Source organism: Sciurus carolinensis, chromosome 14 (assembly GCF_902686445.1).
Source record: "Sciurus carolinensis chromosome 14, mSciCar1.2, whole genome shotgun sequence".
NCBI lineage: Eukaryota > Metazoa > Chordata > Mammalia > Rodentia > Sciuridae > Sciurus > Sciurus carolinensis.
This window is the reverse complement of record NC_062226.1, coordinates 48,871,187-48,894,843: the sequence shown is the minus strand read 5'-3', so window position 1 is coordinate 48,894,843 and position 23,657 is coordinate 48,871,187. Positions and strand designations below refer to the sequence as shown.

The 23,657-nt window shown below is 36.9% G+C and overlaps 1 long non-coding RNA gene across 4 annotated transcripts in view; it reads left to right on the top strand.

Moving 5' to 3' along the window:
• LOC124964292 (uncharacterized) overlaps nucleotides 1–22,001 on the top strand; it is a 55,183-nt gene extending 33,182 nt beyond the window's left edge. For 2 of the 4 annotated variants that reach the window (XR_007104914.1, XR_007104916.1), the window contains 4 exons: nucleotides 17,615–17,713; nucleotides 18,528–18,580; nucleotides 19,339–19,520; nucleotides 21,485–22,001. This is a non-coding gene — a long non-coding RNA (uncharacterized LOC124964292). Of the gene's footprint in view, nucleotides 1–16,079; nucleotides 16,229–16,860; nucleotides 16,978–17,614; nucleotides 17,714–18,527; nucleotides 18,581–19,338; nucleotides 19,521–21,484 lie in introns of all 4 variants that reach the window. The other 2 variants (XR_007104917.1, XR_007104915.1) reach the window with 2 other exon arrangements.
• The last annotated feature ends 1,656 nt before the right edge of the window (nucleotides 22,002–23,657 follow it).

The following is a 23,657-nucleotide window of genomic DNA, read 5'->3' as shown; positions in this document are numbered from 1 at the left end:
CACAAACCTAAAATGTTTACTTTTGGGCCCTTTACACAAATAGGTTGTCAAATTCTAGGATAAATTATTAGAGTCGCATGTGAACAACATTTTTAAGGATCTTGTAAAGATATATTAAAAGTTTATGTGTCTATTGATACTTTCACCAGTATCATTTGATGAAACTACCTACATATTTTATTGCCTATAATCAGATATATGTGTATATAAAACAACTATATGTATATGATAACCATTTATACGTATATATAGATTACATGTGTAATTTTACTTTTATATAATACATATAATTTTGGAATTTAATAGACATAGAATAGTCCTATATTTCTTTTTTGTTTTAATTTTTATTTATTTCTTTGAGTAGCAGTTAGACAAAACAATTCTACAATTCTGGGTTTGTTCTTTTCTCAATTGCCTTAATATGTTCTTGGCCACAATTAAATAGTGATTTTTTAAAAATTAAATTTGTAAGGGCTCTATATAGATTCAGAACATTAACTCTTATTCTTTGTTTTTACTTGGAATATGTTTTCTCAGGCCTTTTTATTTCTTTTTTTGCCTTTTAATTTGGGAAGTTTTTTGAAACTTGAAAATTGTGTTTTTTTTTTTTTTTTGAGGTGCTGGGGATTGAACCGAGGGCCTTGTGTTTGCAAGGCAAGCACTCTACCAACTGAGCTATCTCCCCAGCCCTTGAAAATTGTTTTTTAAAATTTTCTTCTTTTTTTAATTAGAATATTCTAGTTAGACATAGTAGTGGGTTCATTTTGACAACATTATACATGTGTGGAATTTGATATGCTCCCTTTCAGTTCCTGTTCTCCCCTTGCCCTGTTACTCTCCCTCTCTCCTCCCTCTCTCTTTTCTCCTTCCTCTGCTGTACTGATCTTTCCTTTATTGATGGATTGATTGATTGATTATACCAGGGATTGAACCCAGTGGCTCTCCATCAGTGACATCACTGAGTCACACCCCAGGTCTTTTTATTTATTTTTTATTTTTATTTGAGACAGGGTCTCACTATGTTATGTAGGGACTAGCTAAATTGCTGAGACTGGCCTTGAGTCTGTGGTCCTCCTGCCTCAGCCTCCAGAGTAGCTGGGATTAGAGGTGTTTGCCACCCCACCTACTTATTTATTTTTGATGGTGTTTTCTACATATGCTTAAAAGTGAAATTCCCTGGAAACTGTTTAATCCATATAAAATCTCCTCTGATTTCTTTCAAAGCTAAGTTTGATAAGTGAATGATGATATATAATGGGGGTGGGGGTGAGAGAAGAATGAAGGAACTTTAGATTACGTAGAGGAAAATGAGAGGGAGAGGGGTATGAAAATGGTGGAATGAGACAGCCATCATTACCCTATGTACATGTATGATTACAAGAATGGTATGAATTCACATCGTGCACAACCATAGAAATGAAAAGATGTCCCTATTTGTGTACAATGAATCAAAATGCAGTCTGTAAAAATAAAAAAAATAATTAAAAAAAGAAATTTATCTAAAATACTATATTTAGGAACTATTTTATTTTTAATTTTCAAGTGTATAAGGATTGATATTTTGTCAAATACCTATTCAATGTGTACTGATTTTTTAAAGTATGCTTTATTTTTTGTAACTATTTTGAATTTACAGGAAAAAATTGAGAATATAATAGTTTCCATATATATCGCACCCAGTTACTTGTATTATTAACATCTTTCATTAGGTTTGTATATTCATTACAATTAGTGAACCAATACTGATAACTTACCATTAACTAAGGTCTATATTCTGCAGGAATTTCCTTAGCTTTTGTCTGCAATACTTTTTTCTGTCCCTCTTGGACACCACATTACATTTAGTTCTCATGTCTTCTTAAGTTCTTTGAGGCTTGTGACAATTTCCCAGACTTCCTTTTTTTGATCATTTGTATAGTTTTAAGGAATATTGGTCAGGCATTGTGTGGAACATCTACCTATTAGCCTCGGTCTGGTACCTTTCTCATGGCTGTACTAGGGTGATGGTAATTGGGAGAATGACCACTGAGGTGAAGTACCATTTTCATCACATCATATCAAGGGAACATGCTGTCAATATCCTTCATCCCTGTTGATGTTGACCTTGGGCTCTGACTGAGGAAGTGTTAGAAGACTTGTGTTCACTCTTTGTATTTATTTATGCAATAATTTATTTATGTTAATATTATTTATTTTATAATTTGGGTTATAATATGATACTTTATTTTAAAGTCAGCTGTTATGGTTTTGGCCTTTGGGAGTTCTTTCAGTTGACTCCTGTGTCCTTTTGCTATCCCTCTGGGAATATGGGGTTTTGGTTGTGTTCCTTTTCTTTTCTTTTTTTTTTTCTCTTTCTTTCTTCTCTTTTTTTTTCTTTTTCCTTTTTTTTTTTTGGTACTGGGGATTGAACTGAGGGGTGCTTAACCACTGAGCAACATCCCCAGCCCTTTTTACATTTTTTAAAAATTTTGAGACAGAGTCTCAAGTTGTTGAGGGTCTTGCTAAGTGGCTGAGGTTGGTTTCGAACTTTCGATCCTTCTTCCACAGCTGAGATTATAGGCACGGCCACCATGCCTGGCTGGTGTGTGTGAGTATGTGTGTGCATGCATTGTGTTCCTTTAAAACATTTTTTCCCCCGTTTAAGACACTATAAGTGGCTTCTGGCTCATCTTGCATTTTTCCTGGCCTAGTCCTAGAATCGGCATTTCTCTTTTTTGGTAAAAAACAAGATCTGGACACTAAGTATGTTTATTGTTACTAGAATACAGTTGTTTCTAGGCCTTCTCATCTGACCAAACAAGGAAACATGCATATGCTAAGCTGTAGCTGTGTGTGTGTATGCACACACACACCTCTATATGCAACCATCTGTGTCAATATTGAACTAAACCTGAGTTCATCCTGATGTCCCTTGACCCTCGTCTCATTTTAGCCTTGTTCTCTGGCTTATTTGTAAATTCTCACTCCCGTGGTGGGAACCTTGCTCCTACCACCTATCAGTTCCCAATACAGGTAAAACAGGATCAGCCCTGTGGTAACAACTTTATCATCGGGAGTACAGTGCTTACATGTAGCTCCTTTTACTTTTAGTCTCAGAGACTTGACTTGATTCCAGAGTTATTTAGTGCTGTTTACTGATTTTAGGTTCTATTTTATTGCATTTTACATCAGGGTTACATCCTGTCCCCAGTTGTCAGTCCTGATGCTGACACAGTGACAAAGGGAACAGGTGGTATATATGAGAAATTTCAAATTCCTTGAGATCATAAGATGTAAGTTATGTGCATATATTTAAAATAAAACCTTTATCAATCAGAAAAACTAATAATTGCATTGCCACTAGCAAATAATGTGAAAAAGGTTATGTAGAATTATTACACCTTCCAAGGTACATGAAGAAGAAAGTTGGCTAGCAACTGTGGGCATAATAATAAAGCATTTCTCTCTCTTTAAATTTGCTGCTTGTCTGTTCTCAGCAAAATAAATAACTTCTGTACCATTAGCTTTCAGCTGTGCTTGCTCTTGGGAACAAATATTGTATTGCAAATGTAAAGGTATATGTGGGATTTTTGTTTCAAAATTCAGGTAATGCACATATAAAAGAAGAGATAATATCACAAATATCTCGCGATAACTCACCTCCTAAAATGCTCCACAGGACTTAGGCCAAAAGTGGAGCATCCCGTCTTCCTTGGGGCGTCCTCACACTAAGAAGGCTGATGGGAAGGAGTTTGAGCACAGGTGATTCTGAGATAGCACGGTTCAAATCAGACTCCCTGATCCCCTGTTCCACTTCTTGCCCTCTTTACTCCTTATCTTTCTTCTTGCCTCAGTTTACTGGCTACTTTTCTTGGATGAGTGTCTATTTGATTATTTAGAAGTAACATACCATCTTCTTTATCAAGTTCATAAATTATTAGTTGTGTATCTCCATTAAAATAGTTGCTATACCTAACTAAAAACATTTTGATGCTTAAATTTATGCTATACAATGGCTGAAAACACTTTTTAAACAAAATGTAGAAACCAATAAGCAAAAAATGTCTTCAGTTCATTGCATACACACAACAGTGACTCACACTGCTGCCATATTATTTTTGAGTCACAAAGCACACACAGAGCTTGGCATATATTAGAATAAGAAGGGATTCATTGTGGATTGGCTTAATAAACACATGTATGAGTGAATGGTATCTTCCTCAGCACTATTAGGCAGCACATGCAGTATCTTTCTGTTTTAGTCATATTTTTGTTGCTGCAATCAAAAGATCTGAAAAGAACAATTTGAGAAGGAAAAGTTTATTTGGAAGCTCATGGTTTCAGAGGTCTCAGTCCATCAATGGCCAATTTCATTGCTGTGTTCGAATATGAGGGAGAACATCAAGGCAGAAGGGCTTTCTAGAGGAAAGCAACTCAGTACATGACAATCAGAAAGGAGAGAGAGACATTTCTCATCAAGGACAAAATATATACTCCCAATGACCCATCTACCCTAGCCACACCCTACCTGCCTACAGTTACCGCTCAGTTAATCCCTATCAGAGAATTAATGCACTGATTAAGTTAAAACTCTCATAATCCATCATTTCACCTCTAAACTTTCTTTTATTGCTTCACACATGAGCCTTTGGGGGACACCTCATATTGAAACCATAATACCTTCCCTCTTTAACAATGAAAAGGTTGAAGCTCAGAAAGATTAAGTGAATTATTTAAAGTTAGAATATTAATTGTTTAAGTCAGAACACAGATCTAGGCCTAATCATGAGAAGGGTATGAACCATGTCCATGTTACTAATGATGGTATCAACACACATGCACTGTGGTACATAGCAATTTCTCATTAAATCCTATTGAAAAAAAGAAAAACCAAAAGGGAAATACTAGGAATTTGGAGGAATAAAAATTCTACAAAAGAGAAGAAAGGTATATTTATTCAATAAGTGTTCAAATAAAAGCTAAAGAGATATGGAGACTAGCATGAAGACATATCAGAAGTGAGAAACTGAAATTATAGGATTTTATAGATTTGCTTCCAACTTACAACACTATTGTGTGCAGGGATAGACTGGTGCTTTCATCACTTTAGTGTCATTTGGTTTGCTCTTTCAGAGTCCTTTCCATATATTACTTTTTATTTCCCTTTATGTCATTAAAAAACATCTTTTTCAAGTGTACACTACATTTTCTGGACATAAGAGACAGGTTGGGTTTTTTTTGCATACATGTGTCCCTAAGGAGGAAGTTCTACTTCTTTTTAAATTTGAAGGTCTTCATTTCCTTCCCTAATTTTTGAAGCTAATATTGACTAACATCTTCTTCTGAAACATAAAGTCACAAAATTAATTATCCAAAAAGTGAAACTGAAAATTACATAATTTACCCACCCACAGTTAACACATGAATTAATTGATCGATCAATTGATTTCTATGCATGTGCTGTGACTGACCTTATGAATCATGCATTGGCCTAAGTTTGAAATCACACTGATTCAATCAATAAATTCCATACCACCTACAAATTGTCAGGATTGGCTAACTTTGACACTTTGTTTTTGCAATATTTTTGGGCAAATTTACAAAGTGAAGCTTTTCTCAATTTTTCCCTATTGATTCAATATCAGAACTACTCATTACATCATTCCTTCCCTCATCTCAACCTGATTTACCTTAGTGCTCCATCAGCTCTAGGTGAAATCTCCAAAATGATCTTCTGTACTTTACTACCCCAGTTTCTGTCTTTGCAAAATACAAACATAATTAGGTTGCTACTTTGTTTAAAAATCTTTAATACTTGCTTATGTTTTACCAAATTAAGTCCAAACTCCTGGAGGAGCTCAAACAGGTTGAATCGGAGTCTGTGTTGCCCTGACTTACACCTTCAGGGCCTGACTTCAGATTCCAGCCTGCGTGCAATGGTCATTCGGGGTTCGTCTCATACTGCAACAGAATCTTCTCAGGTGAACACCATGTCCTGTTCACTTTTTACCTCAGGGCTTCTCCAGTACTACAACTGGGAGTGGGATTCTAATTACTAAGCTTATACATGGAGTCCTAAAATTTATGGAAGTAAACTGACAGCAGTCCTCAATAAATGAGGGATAGAATCTTAGGGATTAATGCTTTCCCAAGTTGTTCTAGCACACAGCTCTGAGATACATTCTGTATGTTCCTTATATACCAGAGTTAAGCTGCAGTGTCCCAAGGATGTAATATAAAAATGCGCCTTTGGTAGGCTTTTCCCCTCTTCTATTCCTGTTGTGATCTCTAGGGTCATCTCCTTGACCAAGGCCTTGTTTTCTGGTAGAATCCAAGCTAAGACTTACAGTGCTGTACTCTCACTGGAAGTGATTTAGGTTGAGGAGATGAGATGTTAGAAATTGAAACTCTGGGCAACTGCAGATAGCTAAAGCACTGGCAAAATATGGCTTAAGCATGTACTTCTCAAAAGAAGTACAAATGGCCAATTAATCAATGAAAAAATGCTCAATATCATTAGCCATCAGGGAAATGCAGATCAAAACTACAGTGAGACACCATCTTACTCCATTTAGAAAGGCTATTATAAAAAACCAATAACAATGAAACCATAACCAAAACCAAGTATTGGCGAGTATGTGGAGAAAAAGGAACTCTTATACACTGTCGCTGAGAATGCAAATTAGTACAACCACTAGAGAAAATGGTTTAAAGGTCCTTCGACAAACTAAAAATACAACTACCATATGATGCAGTTCTACCACTCCTGGGTATACATCCCAAAGGAATAAAGTCAGCATACAAAAGAGATGTCTGCATGCCCATGGTTATTGTGGCACTATTCACAATAGCTAGGATATGAAATCAGCCTAGGTGCCCATTCACAGATGAATGGATAAAGAAAATATGGTATGTATTCAGAATAGAGCATTACTCAGCTATAAAAAGAGTGAAATTCTATAATTTGCAACAAAAATGAATGGCACTGGAAGATAATATGATAAGCAAATAAGCCAGACACAGAAAAACTACAATATGTTCTCTCCCATGTGTGAAAACTGAAAGAAAAAAAAAAAAAAAGACTTGAAAACAGAAGGTTGACTACTGGACCTGGGAAGGGTGTCAGGAGCAGAGTGAGGGTAGGATAAGGGTGGGTGAATCTGATCGGCACAGGCTATATAGAAACATTGCAATGAATTCCATTAACTTGTATAATTAATATGTATTCATAATAAATCATCATGAGAATTACAGAAATGAGAGCCTTATAAGAGCAAGGTAACCATGGGCTCAGGTTGAAGGTCTGAGTTGGCCCATTAGGTAAGAAATTCAGACAAGTAGACACTGGCTGAGTGTGAGGCAAATCTAATATGGGCGGTGGAAAAAGGAATTGATAAATATGAAATGTAACTTCAGGACCAGTTGTAGCATTGAAGATATATCTTTCTCTATTAATATTTGTCTATAGTCACCTGTAGAGATTGTGACTGACCACCATCTTGAAGACTTAGAGATGTATGGGATTTACTGTCGAGCACAGGGACAACTGAGTGGTACAGAGCATGGATAGTATGAGTTGTTTTTGGCTTCCTGACTCATATCCTCTTGGCCTCATCTCTGATTACAGAATAGAAGCAGTGGGTAGTTTGGTTTGCGTCATGCTGATATTTTTCCTTGAGCACTAGATGTTTTGTAATTTTGCCTTCTAGTTTTTCCAGTGCAATAATTACTATGGGGATGCCCTCGGCTCAAATGGGCATGGTCATTCTGGAAGTATACCAGAGCTTCCATCTGAAGGCAATCCTAAACTAATAAGGGATGTATCCTGATGGACAAAAATGGTCAACTCTCAGGTAATCAATTTTAAAAGGCAGTCCACCTACACTATAGAAGATTCCAGACTTTACTGTAGGTTGTCCACAATGGTGATGTTAATAATGCATTTATGTATTTGCTTTTCCACTTCCCTCACTCCTCTCAGTTTCTCACTCTTGCTCCCCCTTTATAAGGTTTTTTTTCCCTCAGGTTCTGCTTTTGGGAAAACTCAAGCTAAAACAAAAGACCTTAACTCCCAACAGCCTTCTATTTTCTGTTCTCTATTTGTGCTGCTTCTCCTTGCTGCTTCCGCAATATGTGCTGAGTAAATAAATAGAGAAATAGAAGGATGAGACTTTCAACAAATAATTCAGTAGAATTTCCAGAAGGTTTTATGCTACCAAATTGAAAAGGTCCATTTAGGGCAGGCCTAAAATGGCTATAGATAGACTCCCTTGTTGAGGCCCAAAATGGCTATAGATAGATTCTCTTGTTGAGGCCTAAAATGGCTGTAGATAGACTCCCTTGTTGAGGTTTCTAGTGGACTATGTTTTTAATGGGTCCTTGAGGTCATAAACATTTGCTTGTGAGCATGTCCCTTCTTATGTAACCTGTTGGCAATATACCTTCTTTGTCTAGCCTACATATAAAAAGGCCTATGGAAAAGACTCAAGGGGCTAAATGGAACTGACTGGGGCTGAAGCTGGAGCTGGGGGCTGGCTATGGGTTACTGCTCCCTCTGAATAACACATGTCTACTATCCCAACTGTGTCTTGAATCTTCTTCCATCTTCTGGGATCCCAAATTGATTTCCTGGGTCTGAGCCCCCACACCACATAGACCAATAAGTAGCTTGGAAAGTGGTTAAAAATGTTATTTTGTAGTTTTTTTTCTTTATAAATAGACTGTTTTACTCTACATCTGGTGTACAGCTGTCCTCCTGAAATGTCCCTTTACTATTTTCTTGGGCCAAAATTTTTATTTTGTATATTCCATGCTTTCTTTATTGGAGCACCTCCCATAGAAAGTAATTTTTAAGTGTTTTTTAATTAGTGCATTATAATTATACATAGTAGTGGAGTTCATTTTGACATAATCACAAATGAATGGAAAATAATTTGCTCAATTTCAGTTCCCAGAACCTTCCCTTTCTTTCTCCTTCCCCATCCCCCTGTTTCCCTTCCTCTACTCTGCTGATCTTCCTTCTATTTATTTATTTTCAATTGATGCTTTGTAGATATACATAAAGGTGGAATTCACTGTGGTATAGTCATATATGTACTTAGCATAACTGGGTTTCATGCCACTGTGACTCCCTTTTCCTGTCGCTCCTCCCTCCCCTTCAATCCTCTCCCTCCACTTCACTAATCTCCCTTCTATTTTCATGAGATTCCTCCATTTTTATTCCCTTTTCTCATTCGAGCTTTCCCATATGAGAAAATATTTGACATTTGACTTTCTGAGTCTGGCTATTTCTCAGCATGATATCCTTTAGTTCCATTCATTAACCACAAGTGCCATAATTTCATTTTTCTTTTTGGCTAATACTCCAATTTCTCATCTGTTGAAGGTAACTGGGCTGGTTCCATAACTTCACTATGGTAAATTATGCTCTACAAACATCAATGTGTCTGTATAGCTCTAGGATACTGATTTTAGTTCTTTTGAATAAATAACAAGGAGTGGGATTGTGGGATCATATGGTGGTTCCATTCCTAGTCTTTTGAGGAATCTCCATACTGATTTCCAAAGATTGTACTAATTTGCAGTCTCACCAACCATGTATGAGTGTACCTTTTCCTCATATCCTACTTAGACAAAACCAATTTTTCTCTCAAATACCCAACATAAAGGGTAATATACTTTTTAAAAATAATGATATGAAATAAATGTCAAAGATGAGATAATTTTTGAGACCTTGAAAACCTGAAAAAGTCTTCATTTTTTCTTTTTATATGATTGACTAATACAGAATTACAGGTTAGAAATAATTTCCTTCAAGTATTTGAAGGCAAAATTTTCTTATCTGCAGTGTAGCCGTTAGGTCCCTGAGGAATTCTTTTTATAATCCTGTATACATGTTTCTTTTTCCCTCTCTGGAGGCATGTGGTTTTCTTTATTCCCCAGTGTTCTGAAATTTCAAATGAATTATGTCAATAATGCTCTGTTATTTTATTTTTGACCTCTATGTTAAAAATTTTCACAGATTTTGGTAATTCTTGAAAGTCTTTAAAATTTCAATTGTATTATAAATAAATTAAAAGAAAAAATTTTGAAGCCATCTTTGTATTTACTTCTGTGTATTTGCCATTTCTGTTGTTCTTCATTCAGCAAGTGTCCATCTGATGTCATTTTCTTTGACCGAAACAATTTTTGTTATAACAAGTGATAAATTTTTCTCAGTTTCCATTTAGTTGAAAAAATCTAATTTACCTTCATTTTCAAAAGGTATTTTGAACTATGTGGGATATAGATTCTAATTTTTGATGGTTCTTAAAAATTTGATTGTTTTTTCACTTCAGTACTTACATTTGTTTTATTGTCTTTTGTCTCTGTTGCTTCTGATGAGAAGTCAGACTCTGGATCAGTGTTCTTTGTGTGTCATATGTTCTCCTTGCCCCCCCAGATATTTTCAAGATTCTCCTTTTATCCTTGTCTTTTATTTTTTCCCTCTATAGTTTGAGTATTGTTTTAACCATTTTTTTTTTTTCCCACTGTGACCAAAAGACCTGATGAGAGCAATTAGAGGAGAAAAAATTTATTTGGGAACTCATGGATTCAGAGATCTCAGGCTACAGGCAGCCAACTCCATTCCTCAGGACATCATGGTGGAAATGCATGGCAGAGAAAAGTAATCAGGGACCTGGAACTAGGAAGCACAGAAAGAAACCTCTTTTCCTCACAGACAAAATATAAATCCCAAAGTTATGCCCCCAATGACCCACCTCCTGTAGCCACACCCTACCTGCCTACAGTTACCACCCAGTTAATCCTTATCAGGGGATTAATGCATTTATGAGGTTAAGGCTCTCATAACCCAATCATTTCACCCCTAAACTTTCTTGCATTGTTTCACAGATGAGCTTGTCGAGAACATCTCACATCTAAACCATAAATTTCTGCCCCTGACTCTCAAAAGCTGATCCCTATTCACAAAGCAAATACATTTAGTCCATTTCCAAGAATCCCCATAGTCTTAACAGTTCCAGGTTTGCCAAAAGTTCAAGTCCAAAATCTCCTCCAAGACTCAAGGCAAACTCAGTGTGAACTCCTGCAAAAATCAAAAACAAGTTACATGTAACCAATATACAAAGATACAGAGTAAACATTTCCATTCCAAAAGGAAGAAATAGGGAGCACAGAAAGAAGGGATTGGGACCACAAAGACTGAAATCCAGCTGGGTAAAACAAGTTCTGTAGCTCCACATCCAATATCTTGGCCACATGACATTGTGATATTCTCTTCCAAAGGGCTTCTGTAGTGCTGCCCCTGTGGCCTTGCTGGTTCCAGCCCACATGGCCTCTCTGTTGATTTGTCTCTGCTTAATTCCTGCCGCTTTCCTCAGCAGACTTACCATGGTACCAGCACTTCATCTCCGGGGTCTCCACAGCAGCTTGGGCCTCCTTCTCACGTCTCCACACATGTTGCCCTTTCAAGGGCTGCCCACAGGGACTCTGACCCTGCTGCATTTGGCCTGGCCTCCCAGGCCTTCCTTTGAAATCTTGGAAGCCTCCATGACTCATTCCAGCATCCTGTATTCCTGCAGAATCAGTACCATTTGGTTGACGCCAAGGTCTGCTGCCATCTCAAGCAGTAGCCAAGTTTCCAGGAACCCTGGTTGAAGCAGCTTCCACATGCCTGGGTGATTAAGCATGATGAAACCACTAACTAGGTCACTCTGTGCAGGCAGGGTGACCCATGGCCTCTTCCCAAAGGAATTTTTACTTTTACACCCTTGATACAGAGATGGGAGTGGTCTTGCTAATTGCTGAAATGTCCTCAAGCTGTCTTTACTATGATTTCTGGGTAAAGTATTTAACAGCATCTCTTTTGTAGCTGTATTGTCTTTAACAACCGCAACCTCCTTAGCCCCGATTTTATTTGCACTTTTCAAGTTCAAGTTTTTCTAATCTTTCTGTTCTGCTTTCTACTCCTCATTATCACATAAACTTGATTAAAAGCTACCAGCAATATCCATAGCATCTCCTGAAGGCTGTGCTGTTTTGAAATTTCTTCTGACAATTTATTTTGTCCATTGCCTTTAAATTCAGCCTCACAGAAAATGTTAGGACTTGGGCAAAATTCAGACAACTTCTTAGCCAGAACATAACACAAATGGCCTCTAGTCCAGTTTCCAATAAAGTCCTCATTCTCCTCTGAAACCTCATGAGCTCAGTCACACAGTCTTATTGGCATTCTGGTCTTCTGAACTCCCACCAAAATTGCCCATTCAGGTTCACTTACAACATTCTTTTTCCAGCTTGTATTGCTAAACTTTTCAAAATTCCTCCCACAAATTCCAAAAAGCTTCAAAAGCTTCTGAACCACATGGTCAGGTTAGTCACAGCAATGACCCACTTCTCAGTACCAATTTCTGATTTAGTCAGCTTTTTCTTTGCTGTGACCAGAAGTCCTGACAAGAACAATTAGAGGAGGAAGAGTTTATTTGGGGGCTCGTGGTTTCATGGGTCTCAGTCTATAGATGACTAACTCCATTCCTCAGGGCCAAAGATGAGGCTGGACATCGTGGTAGAAAGTATGGCAGAAGAAAGCATCTGGGAACATGGTCAGCAGAGAGACCTCTTCTCTCTACTGACAAAATGTAAACTCCAAAGGCAAAACCCCAGGGGCCACCTTCTTCAGCCATACCCTACCTGCACACTGTTACCACCTAGTCAATCCATTCAAGGGGATTAATTCAATGGTTAGGTTAAGGCTTTTATAACCCAATGATTTCACCTCTAAACCTTCTTGCATTGTCTCACATATCACATCTATCAATAACAAGTGTGATGTACTTAGTTTTCTTTACATCTATCTTGTTTATATAGTTCCCTAGAATATCAAATATGCAGATTGATGCTTTCAACAAGTTTGTTAATATCAGGTCATTATTTCTTCATATGTTTTCTCCCTCTTTCTCCCTTCCTCATTCAGGACTCTAATTCTATGCACATAGACCTGTTGATATTTTCCACGGTCAAAAGGCTTTGATCTTCTTTTTAATAGTTTTTTTCTTTTTGCAAGTAGGTCTTACATTCATTGTCCCCCTCTTGAAAACTCTAATCTGTTGTATGCTAATTCAGAAATTTTTCACTTCAAATAATATATAGTGTATATCCATTTTGTTCTTTTTGGAAAATTTTTTCATTTTTTTGTTTTCATTCCATATCTCTTTCTTCATTACAGCTATAATTTCTCTTTTGTTTTTGAGTACATTTGTGATAGTTGCTTTAAAGTTCTCTATTTTTTTTTACTAGTTATGACATCTGTATCATTTTAAAGTTCTTTTAACTATGTTGTATCTTGGTTATAGGTCACATTTTCTCTTTCCTTTCAATTTCTAGTGATTTTAAAATTATATACAATGCATTGAAGAGAATTTATAGAGATCTTAGAGTCTGTTGACTACCCTGAAGGTTGTTGATGTTTGTTGTAGCAAGGGGACATCAGTCAAGGTCCGTCCAGTGTTTCAGCCTTTTGTTGCCAGGCTGTTTGGAGTCTCCTCTGTGAATTCACAGTTCAAGGATTTGAAGGAAATTTATTTGCAAATTTGGCAGCCTTCCTTGTCTGTGAGTTCCTCCTTTCATGGATTTGTCTGTTAAGTATCCAGTTACTGGATTCCCTGAACAAATTCTCTCCTCAAGTCAGAAAGACAATGTCTTTTTACATGGATTTTAGCTACCTTGAACCATGTGGCATGGAAAGTGCTCGCAGGAGAAAAACTACATAAAAACAAATCTTACCCAACACAGTTCCCATTTACTAAAAATCAAATCACCTCTTTTTGGGAGACATGTGTTTTTCTTGAGTAACTTCAAACAATTATTTTGATTACTAGGTCAGAGTTTATCATTGTTATCTGAGGTAGGGGGTAGTCTAACACAAAGTAAGTAAGCTGTCATTTCTTGAAACTTACTCTTGATGTCACATGCCTTACCTTGTCACATATCTCTCTAACAAACTTTCCTGGTTCTTCATTGTCGACAAAATAAAAAATATCTTCCTTAGATTGCATCCATTCTATTTTTCATTGTTCTCTTGTATGAATGCAGCAGACCTACATTCCACCTGAACCAAACTGTTCTCCAAATATTTCATTTCGCTATGCTCCTAAGCTCAGGCAATTTCCCGCCCCATCCCCAATATCACTTCTTCTGTATTGGAATGTTCAAGTCCTTCAAGTTCTGACTACAAAGTCAACTCCTCTGTGAAAATGATACTTATCTTCCCAGTTTGAAATGACCTAAATTTCCATTTAACCACTTTACACTTCACTGTTTTGCAAATTTAGTAAGTTGTTTGGCATGCCAGAAGCCATGGGAAGCACAAGGGATTAAGAGATGGATAAGATATAGTTAGATAAGTTATAGTGCCCACCTGTGAGAAATCTCTGCTCTTACAGTGGTAGGGAGATTCAGTTCTAAGGTGATAAGTACTGGGAGTGAAAGCAGCCAGGTGGGGGAAGAGGTCTTGAAGAGGGAAGGCCAGTCTAGAAAGAGCAATCTAGAGAGACCAGGGGCAGCTTCTTGAGTCAAGCATTCCTAGACCCCATTCTTGTCTCTCTCTTTCTTTCTTTCTCTCTCTCTCTCTCTTCTCTCTTTCTCTCTCTCTCTCTCTCTTCTTTCTTTCTCTCTCTCTCTCTTTCTTTCTTTCTCCCTCCCTTTCTCTCTCTCTCTCTTTCTTTTTCTTTTCTTTTTGTACTGAGGATTAAACCTAAGGCCAGTGGCAGGCATTGTACCAAAGAAGTACATTCCAGTACCTTTTTTTGGCACTAGAGATTGAACTTAGACATGCACTACTATTGAGCTACATCCCCAACCCTTTTTACCTTTTTTTTTTTTGTTTGTTTTAATTTTTGAGATGAGATTTTGCTAAGTTGCCCAGACTGGACTTGAACTTGCAATCTTCTACCTTAGCATCCTGAGTAGCTGGGTGTGTATACAGACATGCTCTAACAAGTTCAACCACCTCAGCCTTGAGCAATAAATTATTCGAATTAACTTTGTGGACCAGGAGAAGAGGAACATTCCTGAAAGATAAAAATGTAAATTTTAATGCAGAAAGGTATGAGTGAACACTGTCATTTTAAGAGAAGTGCAAATGTTCCTACATAATTTATAAGAAGTGCTGTATGAGTGAGTAAAAACAAATCTGGGAGTTGTCATTTTCATTCTTTCTCTTTTTGTTGCCTTCTGTGTCAAATTTATCTTACATAGATTTAATGTTTATGTCCCCTGAGAATTCATATGCTAACTCACTCCTCAGAGTAATGTTTTTGTGAGTTGGGACTTTTTGGAAGGTGATTCAGTCATGGAGGTAGCATTTATGAATGAGATTAGTGCCCTTATTTAAAAGACCCCAGAAAACACCCTCACCCCTTCCACCATGTGAGGTCACAACCTGAAGATATCCATCCGCGAACAAGGAAGTAGGCCTTCACCAGAATCCAAACAAGCTGCTACCCTGACCTTGGACTTTCCAGCCTCCACAATTATGAGCAATAAATTTCTGTTGTTGATAAGCCACCCTGTTTATGGTACTTTGTCATAGCAGCCAGAACAGACTAAGACATAGTCTGTTCTCTTAATTCCCTGGTATTGTCTTATTCCAAATCATTGCTGATTCTCTGGACTTCTGAAACACCCTTAAAATTGGTCTTCCTGCTTTCATTCTTATGTCCTCAAACTTTACCCTTTAACTGCAGTCTAAGGTGATCTTCAGAATATGTAAACAAAACAACATTATTTTCCTGCAACCAGTAGTTTCCCATTGCCCTAAAGTAGGGCCACTTCTTTAAATTATGATCCTCTCCATGATTAACAAATCTGTAAGGTGGAGGCCCTGCGTGTTACTTTTCCCAAAAGCACCTCTCCCTAAGACATTCACAATGCTGTTCTTCCTTCCCAGAACACTCCACTTCTTTAAGGAAGATCTTCTTTAAGTTCTTAGCAAGAATATCATCTCCTCAGAGGGGCCTTCATCTCCTCAGTCACATCTTTATTTCAAATTCCTCAAAAATGCTTATAATTATAATTATATTATTTATTTGTTTGTGTGATAGATTTCTCATCAAGGAATCATGTTTTTAAAAGCAAAAGATGTGCTATAATTCCTCATCCTACTCACCTCTAGAAGTTGCTTCACCTGGGCTTCCTTGCTCTCCAGCTTCTAACGGCATTCAACTCTGGAGATGAGAGGACTGGAGGAAAGGTTTGTTGGTGACTGCATGCTCCCAGAGAACCCTTAACTCCTTTCAGATGGGCCTCTCCTACAGCTCAGGCTGTGTAACGATTTGCTCTGCCTGATCATTTGGGTCTAGGGCGGGTAAAGCTCAGCTACTTGGCTTCTCTCCCTGATCCTTTTCACTGTGGTGGCATTAGGGCGCTTCTGTTTTTCCTGGTGGTGTTCACACCTTTCACGAATTCAGCTTTCATGAGACTCTCAATTATCTGTGTCAAGTATGCTACATCTTTCTTCCTTTCTGGGACCCTAAATAAATGTTCTTCAAAGTATTGCCAGTACCTACCACAGAACCTTTACATGGTAATGTTCAGCATGTGTTGGTTGAACAAAAGGGTGACTGGTTCTTTGCTCTTCGACCTCAGTTCATTAAGCTGTAAACTCCCTTAATATTTTAAAACCATGATTCAATCTTAGAAGTTAAGCTTTTTAAGAAGTTGTGTCTATGCCATTTAAAATTCTCAGCATAAAATTCAACGAAGATAGGTATTTTCTTAAAGAAAAGATTGTATGTTCAGGTTTTAGAACGATGATGTTATTTTTAATATTTTCTATTTCCTGAAATCTGCATATACCATAAACATATGACTTTACAAATGAAGAAACTGAAGACCAGGCCTGAAGAGCAAGTTGTCCAAGGACACTATGGTACTGCAGACATTGGTGTCTTTCAGGTTTCTTCTCCCTTGATGTGACTAGACTGTTTCATCAGTCACCAAGTGAGTTCTTTTTTTTTTTTTAACCTTTTATTTATTTTTATTGTAAACAAATGGGAAACATGTTGTTTCTCTGTTTGTACATGAAGTAGAGGCATACCATTTGTGTAATCATACATTTACATAGGGTAATGGCATTTGATTCATTCTGTTATTTTTTCCTCCCCCATCCCTCCTACCCCTCTTTTCCCTCTATAAAGTCCCTCCTTTCTCCATTCTTGCCCCCCTCCCACCCCCCCATTATGTGTCATCATCCACTTATCAGCGAGATCATTCGTCCTTTCGTTTTTTGAAATTGGCTTATCTCACTTAGCATATTTTCCAATTTCATCCATTTGCCTGCAAATGCCATAATTTTATTATTCTTTATGACTGAGTAATATTCCATTGTATACCAAGTGAGTTCTTAGGTAAGACTTACTCTGCCCTATTACCCATCTGCTATAGTTTGGATCTGGAATATTTGCCAAAAGACTATGTGTTAAAGGCTTGTGACTCTATTGGGAGGTGATAGAACCTTTAAGATGTGGACTTAGTGAAAGAAAGTTTGATCATTTGGAGGTGTGCTCTTGGATGTGATTTTGGGACCCCAGTCACTTCCTCTCTCTCTTTTGTTTCCTGGATGCCATGATGGGACCAGCTCATCCTACCACACATACCTACATTGATGTACTGTACTACCATAGGCCCAAAGCAACAGACCCAGGATACCATGAATGGGAAGCTCTTAAACTATGAGGTAAAATAAACCTTTTATCTTATTAAGTTGATTGTCTCAAGAATTTCATCATAGTGACAGAAAGCTGATTAACAACCTTTTTTCTACTTGTACTATTTTGCCATTTCATTCTCACAACCAAAGTTCTTTTATAAAAAAATAGTTCAGTAAAGATTTGGTAGCTATACTGACCTCAGACTTTTACCCACATATCCTACCACTGAGGACTTAGTTAAACTTGATTGCATCAAGTATTCTGTCTTCTGGTATTTTGACCTCTTAGTAGATGCTACATACTATGGTAATTTATCCCTGCTTCATTCCCCACCTCATTATCTGCCAGACTTCTGCAGGATCTGCTCTTCCTGGAGTCCAGCTCTTTCAAAGTACCTACATGTTTGCACAGAATAAGTAGATACCAGGATCATTTGTAGAGTATTCTTTTCATTCTAATTAATTGGCTGTCTGTTATGTTACAAGCTGATTGTGGGCTATTTATTAAATGCTTTGAATCCTTAGACCTTAGCAGAATGCTTCAGTACTAAATAATCAATCATTTAATTCTATTGAATAAAAGAGGAAATTATTCAAATCATGAACTACCAGCATTGTCAAAATGGCAATGATTAGATAGCTCATTCTTAGCATGCTCTTGGTTGTGAAACATAAGAATGAATCTAAACGCTTGGAATAAATTCCATAAAATTTCACATCATGGTTGCAGAGATGTAGGTATGTGTACAAAGGAGAGGGAAGAACAAAGAGAATTGTAAATAGATTGTTTCAATGTCATAAAATTACTGAATAATTTTCACTATGCTTCTATTTTTAAAAGTTACTTTAAATAAATACAAGATGGGAGAAAGAAAATGTGCGAGAAAACTACAGGTGAGTAACAATGATGACTGGAGAGTTGTGAACAAAGAGATTTATGAACCAAGTTGTTTCTGACTTGCAGAATTTAAAAAGAGCCCAGTGTGAGGAGGCTGATCTATGAAGAATGATGATGATCTTCATTAGGGACCAGACAGGAGGCAAGAGGCTTAAGTTGCAGCATGAGGGATTTAGATAAGAGAAAAGGAAAAATTTTCAGACAGTGAGGTTTGATAGACACTGGAATGTGTATCTGGGGGAGGCCTGTGGAATTTCCTTCTCTTGAGGTCTTTTAAAAATAGGACAGTGTCTCATCTGCCTGAAGAATGGACTCTATTTGACCTCGAAAGTGCCTCCTGAGTCCAAAAGGTGTTCCACACCTTGAGGAAGAAAGAGCTCAAATGATCTTGGGTAGCTTGAGTAATGAAAATAAGGTGAACACTTTTCATATTTAATTTGATTCATACATGTCATATATGTAAATTATAACTTCCACAGTTCTTTTTCTTTTGCTCTACTGTTTTCATTTTTAAGGCCTGGAGATTAGGGTTTAAGTAAAAAAACGTTATAGGGAGTGGAAGAGGAGCTCTTTAATCTTACTTTGGAGCATATTTTTATAGGAACAGAGGGAAGGAAAAGAGGATATTTTGGACATCTCTGATTTTGATTTCATATCCTATTCTAAATTTAAAGTAAATATTACCCTTTTCATTGGCTTCAGTATTTTAAAGATAAACTTTAAAAAATTAATTTAGTCTCAGTGTTTCTCACAGTGTTGTTGGCAGGACAAGTAACCCAAACTGGAAGAGGGTCCCTGCGTTCAATTTCCTCTCAGGAAGTTTTACCTTCAGAAGTCCAAGTAGAGGTCAAACTGTGGGTTGCCGGAAATAGTAATGTCCTTTACCGTCTGAGCGCCAGACGACACTTAATGAAACCTCCTACTTTGTGGACATTGGTAAGGATTAACATGCTTTAGCTGCTTCCTTTTCTTTGTGATTGATGATTTTTCTATTCAGTCTCGTAAAACTCAGAAAGAAAATTTTGTATAAGTAAGAGGATCTCTATTCTTTGGATTCAGTTTTCAACTGCAGATTTCTAGTTATAGGTGATGACTACCTTTTATTTTTTTCTTCCTAAAAACCATAATACTCCAGACCAAAAGGGATGTAAATATTAGAACTCCTTATCTACTTCAGGCAAAATAATTCCAGGGTTATTCTAGGCTTAATTTCTTCCAAACTCTGTTTTAGTTGTCCTGGGGACACTCACAGGTTAAGATACATCATCATATAACTCTGCATATTTGTCAGACTGCTTACTAAACTAATATCTAATTTGATCTTTAAAATAAAAAACACCCTGTGAATGTCAGGATGTTGTACATGAGAAATGGAATCTCAGAAGAAGATATAATTTGTTCAAGATCACAAAATTAGAAAATATAAAGATGGAACTCTGCTGGCTTCAAAGCCTGCATCTTTTCTCTGTACATGACTAGGCTGAAAATCAGATTTCCTAGGAGTTTATTAATTTTGTTTCACTATTAAGGAGTGTTGCTTCCTTCATCCTGAATAAAATGTTAGGTAATATGAAACTAAAGTCATTATTGCCAAGTAGAAAGTTGTGCTAGCATTTTTATGGAACAAAACATAAAAGGCTTTCAAAATATTTTCCCATTCTATGTAATGTCATGTAAATTTCTGGTGAGATTCCAATGAGATTACAATCTATACTAATTCATGACAGATATTGATTACTAAAAGGCATATTTTATTTCAAAGCCTATTTCAATTATTGCATCAGTTTCTGACAGAACATTGCTTGCAACTCCCACACTCCCTGGCACTCTGTCCTGGGTGTCTTTGGGGTACAAGTGGCTTTATTTCCTTCCCTAGCAGTTCGGAAGTTTGTTTAATACTGACTCAGAGGAAGCATTCTAGCTGAGTCCTCACATGGTCTTGTTTACAGCTCCGGAGTGTACATAATAGATAAGCAACTGACTTCCACAAGACCCCTGTACTTCCTGGGTGTGTGGGCGTGTGTGCTGCTTGCGCCTGTGAATTGTGGTTGTGCAATCTCCCTGCTGGCTGCATCAGGTTGCAAAGTCATTTCACATCTCTTAAGTATTCCTCTAGTGAGCCTCGTATTTCACAAGCTGAAGACCACTGTATTCCATGAGGGGTGGGCTGGTAACTAATGATTAACATTGAAAAGCCTACAAATTCATAGCAAGATCAAACCTGATATGAGGCAGAGTATAGGGAAATTTACTTAAGGAGATAGTGTAAAATACAGCTGTAAATGGCCTCTAGGATTTCTGTTTTGAAATCTAAATTGAAACTACTATTTATATAGAACATCATCCCTGGTAAGAATTTTTATTTTTAGGCTTGCATCATTGTATTTGATTCTAGTGGGGGTCTTCAAAGGTAAATATAGTACGTTGACAGAGGGAAAACACCAGAGAATTCAAATAACATGTCCTGCATTGCACTAATATCTCTCTTTCATTTCTTTTTAAAATATCACTTTAATTGTAGGTTACATAAGGTATAGTAGAGCTCATTAGAAGAACTACTTCTGAATCTTAGGAAGGAGAACTGAGGATATGTCCATCAAACTCTTGAATGTATCAGAGAAACTGGATCAAAATCACAAATGTCACAGAGACACTCATTAGTATCACCAAGAGAAGGAAAATTAATATACATGAGTTGTGTGTCATGCTGGAATGATTAAATCCACTGAGAAAAAATATGGACTATTAAACATTGAGAAGCAAATTTTCTTCTACCAACTTTTTTCATTAAAATTAGGCAGCTTTTATCATCTCCAGATAGTACTTAATGCATTTAGGAATTCTTTGTAAATCTTAGTTTTAAAAGGCATCATAATTCTTTCTTTTGTTTCTCTTTCCAGCTGCTCCTGCTGAATTATGAAGCTTGCCATGCACCACTTCTGCAGAGGATAGCTTTGTTTTTGCAAAATGCATGGAATGGAGTTTGTGGGTATATAGATTGCAGGCAATGAGAGACCTGAATGAATATGTGAGAATGACCACAAGCCACCAGACGTGGGTGTTTATCCGTTTGCCTCATTACTAAGAGTTTTTAGTTCTAAAAAATATCCGGGAGGATTTAGCTTTGGGGAAGTAAATGGGGAGAGGGAATAGAATAAGATTTTTTAAATTTAAAACATATTTTTTGAGCTTCCAACTGATATATTCCAACTTCTTTACACTTGAATCAGGGTTTCATAAAGGGCAGTAGAGGAAAGATTTTATCAGTGCCCATAGGCATTAGAAATTGATTTTGACAGGAATCAATAATTGGGATAGATTCAAACTAAAAAGCTTTTTCTCAGCAAAGGAAACAATCAACAATGTGAAGAGAGAGCCTACAGAGTGGGAGAAAATCTTTGCCACTCACACTTCAGAGAGAGCACTAATTTCCAGAATCTATAAAGATCTCAAAAAAACTTTATACCAAGAATACAAATAAACCAATCAATCAATGGACTAAGGAAATAAGCAGACAGTTCACAGAAGATCTACAAGCAATCAACAGATGTATTAAAAATTTTCAACATCTCTAGTAATAAGAGAAAAACAAATCAAAACTACCCTAAGATTTCATCTCACCTAAGATCTCATCTTAATAATAGAAAGTCTATTATTAAGAATAAAAGCAACAATAGGTGTTGGTGAGGATGTAGGGAAAAAGGCACACTCATACATTGCTGGTGGGGTTGCAAATTGGTGCAGCCACTCTGGAAAGCAGTATGGAGATTCCTCAGAAAACTTGGAATGGACCCACCATTTGACCCAGCTAACCCACTCCTTGGCCTATACCCAAAGGACTTAAAATCAACCTACTACAGTGACACAGCTACATCAATGTTTATAGCAGCTCAATTCACAATAGCTGGATTGTAGAACCAACCTAGATGCCCTCAATCAATGAACTGATAAAGAAACTGTGGTATATATACACAATGGAATATGACTCAGTCATAAAGAAGAATAAAATTATGACATTTGCAGGTAAAAGATGGAGTTGGAGAATATCATCCTAAGTGAAATAAAAAACCAAAGGTCAAATGATTTCTCTGATAAGTGGATGATGATACAGAATGGGGGGGGGTGATGTGTGGGGAGGAGGCAAGAATGGAGGAACAATGGATTGTATAAAGGAAAATGAGGGGTGGGAGAGGGTGGGGGGAAGATAATAGAATAAGACAAACATCATATTACCCTATGTACATGTGTGATTGCACAAATGGTGTGACTCTTTTGTGTACAACCAGAGAAACAAAAGTTGTACCCCATTTATGTACAATGAATCAAAATGAAAAAAAGAAGAAATTGATTTTGAAATTTATTTAGTATGTCAGTAGGACGAAATCTGTTTGTAATGAAGCTGAGGGTTGGAAAGTTTAGATATAGACTTTTAAAGCAACAACTAAGACTTTTTGTGGGCCTGGACATGTTTTTGTCTTATTGGCATTTGCTCCATTTGCACACTAAGCTGTTGATCCACTTCTATCTGGTGTTCTGCTCCTTACTCATGAAAAATGAAGTCCTTTTCACTTTTTTCAGAGACAGCATAGGACAGTGGCAAAAATATTTAGTTCTGGTGTCCAACTAGTTGGGTTAAAATACAGGTTCTGCCTCTATCAAGATTTGTGATCTTAGGCCAGTTAGTGAAACTCTCTGTGCTCTAGTTTCTTCATCTGCAAAGTTTGGATGATAATGATATTGTTCCCTAGGTCATGGGACTAAAATCAAAGAATGATTTTAATGAGCATTTGGTGATAGTGAGACAGCAATAAATGTGATTTTTAAAAATTTACATATAGTATTTACTTTTTTTTTTTTTGGTAAACAGTTCCTTTTAATATAGGCATAGATTACTGTAACAAGCAATGTAACAACATAACAGGTTGCAGAATAATTTCAATACCGCAAATAATTCCTTTTGCTGTCTGTTCACAGGCAGACATACCACTTACTAGACCAGATCCTTGTCCCTTGTTATCACAGATGGGTTTTCTGTTCCTGGAGTGTTGCCTTTTTTGGAATGTTGAATAAATG